This window comes from Callithrix jacchus, chromosome 6 (genome assembly GCF_049354715.1).
Source record: "Callithrix jacchus isolate 240 chromosome 6, calJac240_pri, whole genome shotgun sequence".
Taxonomy (NCBI): Eukaryota; Metazoa; Chordata; class Mammalia; order Primates; family Cebidae; genus Callithrix; species Callithrix jacchus.
The window spans coordinates 100032393-100035885 of NC_133507.1; the positions used below are offsets into that span (position 1 = coordinate 100032393).

General features: G+C 33.5%; 1 protein-coding gene across 5 annotated transcripts in view; it reads left to right on the top strand.

The window, feature by feature from the left end:
* The window catches only part of DPP10 (dipeptidyl peptidase like 10), a 1417953-nt gene that overhangs the window by 958006 nt on the left and 456454 nt on the right, over nucleotides 1-3493 (top strand). The window lies entirely within an intron of this gene.

The window sequence follows — 3493 nt, forward strand, 5'->3', positions numbered from 1 at the left end:
ATCCTCAACATCATCTTGCACTAGTTAACTTTTCCCTCACTGGTAACCTGCACATAACAATATTGCACTTTCTTACCATAATGGTTAGAGATCCTAGTGTTGGTGTATACAAACCTTTAGATAAAAATCTAAGCATCAAAAGCAAAGGAAGATAAGCATGTGGAAAAACATGCAACTGTTCAAGAAGGTTAATGCATGTGGGTTTTAACCATGTAAAGGTATTATTTTTGGAACACAGTGGAGATCAACAAGGACCTAATACATGACTTATCAGCATAATCAGTTTTGGATAGCATGAGCTACTTGGACATATTTTACTAATCCAAATCTTCCAAGACTTGAATATGCAATGGTAGAATAATAATTAACAACAGGACTTATATCTATGCTTTCTTATGACACCAATAAATATGACCAATAAATACTGGACACAGATCACATACGTAGTATAGCACTCACAGAGAGTGATCACAATCTGAGGTCATTCTATTTTATGGCAGCTAAAACAGTGTGCATTCAAGGATCTATGAGAATACACTGAGTAAATACCAGATGTAGAAGGAAAGGATTTTGAAGTGGTATATGACATGGCTCACAGCACATGAGTTGGTGTCAGATGCATCTAGATTTGAGACCTGGGTCCTCATCTGAATAATCTTCATCAATTAAAGTACAGTTTCCAAATTTATACATTCGGGGTACCAATATCTGTATCATAAATATAAAATAAAATATTATGTATATAGCACGTAATGTGACTTTAGCACATATAAATAATAAGCATTTATTATAATTATAAATACATAATATAATTGGTCCAATATTCATTTCATCAAACTGAGAAAAGAAATAACATATTAAAAATATTTTTTCCATTTCCCCATATAAATGTGAGGAAAGTACAAGATGAGTTGTGGGGGTGGATAGATAAGGAAAACACAATGCCATTACAGCAATTCCAGTGCACTTCTTCATTTACCGTGCTCAATGTAAGCATATCTCGGTGGATTAGAGTCAGCTGATATGATGATTTGTTTGTTAGCAGAACCTTAGTGTTCTAAGGGGAAGTAATATTGATCTAGAAGACTGGGGCCTGTGTTCTCTCAGCAACCACTTTTATTATCCAGGACAAATAAGTTCTCATCTTCTCATATGTGTAACGAAGAGTTGGTTCTTATGGTCATTGATGTCCCTTCTAGGCACAACTATTTGCCGGTATAATTTATTTATTCTCTGTTGTCAGATGGGAAAACAATTCAAAGTCTCACACTTTTATGCTTTTATAAAAATTATTATTTTGTTTTCTTTTCCCCTGTGAAACATGAAATCACTGGTTCAGCTGTGGAATTAGTAAGACCTACCGAGGATCCAGTCTTTGGTCCCCTTTAGTTTTATAAGCTGTGCTGGGTTTTATTGTCTATAACTGGTTTCTTTTAAGTAGATGTGTTCATTTTGATATCATATTAATAGAAAACTCTCTAAACTGTCAGCCTTAACAATATAAATTGTTGAGCTGAATTTTACAGTTCTTTTTCATTTTTAATTCTTATATTTTACAAATAAAGATGTATGCTTTCATTAAAACATATACATATATATAATTACACTCATACTCTTAAAACATCATATATATAACTAATATTTTTTAAGAGCATATGTGGAAAACATGCTAAACCAAGTGAATTTAATTATATAGGATATTATTTTCACAATGGTATTGGAATCAGGGCAGTTGATAAGATGAGTAAGATATAGTTGGTAGATCAGAATGTATTTAATATAGTTAGTATTTTAATTTCAGTGTCTGTGATTTAAATTAAAATGAATTTTTAAAAATTGCATATAAATGCATAGTTTTAGAGAGATTAATTCTTCATATTCATAGTCATCATTAAATGAGTCTTTCAGCATAGTGAAAACATCAATTTTTTATTTCTATGAAGACCTTTGTGTAAAGATTTCCTTTGGTTTAATTTGAAAGAATCTATTGCCTTCACAATAGTCATATTATTTTTTCTTTGCCAGTATGAGAAACTAAAGTTATTGTTATAATTTGCATATTTATATTGAATTTTCCTTTGTCATTTATATTATTTCTATTGCTTTAAAAAGTATATGTGAATAGGCTTGGTGCAGTGGCTCATACCTGTAATTCCAGCCCTTTGAAGGCTGAAGGGGGTGCTCACTTGAGTCCAGAGTTTGACACCAGCCTGGCCACCATGGTGAAACTACATCTCTACTAAGATTACAAAAATTAGCTGGGTGTGGTGGTGCATGCCTGTGATCCCAGCTGTTTGGGTTGCTGAGGCACAAGAATTGCTTGAATCCAAAAGGTGAAGGTTGCAATTAGCAGAGATTGTGCCACTGCACTCCAGACTGGGTGACAGAGCAAGACTCTGTCTCAAAAAAAATGTAGATATGAATAGATAAGATTACAATACGATATCTTTAATGCTAATAAATGAAACTGCTAAAAATTGAGCAACTTATCAAGGTCTGAATGACCATCAAATATTTTGCTAGTAGGCTAGAAACTGAAGCCATCTTCTACTAAAGCAAAACCATGAAAAACTGGAATAGAACCCATGGTCTTTTAGCCTTTGAATTCCAGTTGCTCTTAGAAGTTTCATATCAGGGTAAATTTGGGTATGAGGAGAAAGGATTCTATTAAGTTCGTTAAGGGCCAATCAAGTTTTCTGGCTCTGGGAACCATTCTGTGTTCTCAGGGAAGAAGAGAGAAAGCTTTGGAACTTGTTACTTTCTCTACCACACAGCTCATAGAAGGCAGACATTCATTTGTTCTGGTGTAATTACAGCACTCACTAAAGAGGTAGATGATTTCCAGACTTTGTCTGGGGTGGTTTCTAGGAGCAGCAAATTATAAGCTGATATAGCAAGCATGAATTGGAGTTGGCCAGTCCAAGTAAGACAGGATGATACATTAGGGTACTAGGACAGATGAAATAGCATATATGGAGGTCCATAGTGTAATCTAGGACTTGAAAGAACTTTGTAGTTAATTGAATGTATATATCGAGTTTCTTATATATGTGAGATGAAGATTGGTGCCATGAAGTGAGATAAAAATTATGCAGAAATTGAATTATACAGTTTCATCAGAGATTGGAAAATTATGCAGAGATTGAATTATGCAGTATCATCAAATATATAAAGAAATTTGGAATTGATTCTAAAAACTAGGCAGATACAAAAAAGTGTTTCAAGTGAGAATTGTTGTGATCAGATTTTCATTTTTAAAAACTTGTGTTTGAAACTATTAGAACTTTAGTATCTTAGATCCTCTTTTTTTTTAATTTTTTATTGCATTTTAGGTTTTGGGGTACATGAGCAGAACATGCAAGACAGTTGCGTAGGTACACACATGGCAGTGTGTTTTGCTTCCTCTTAACGATGAAGCACAACAGCTGATTCACAGACATTTTAAATAAGCATACAGATCCCCAAAGAGTTGAAATCATTTACCTCTCACGTT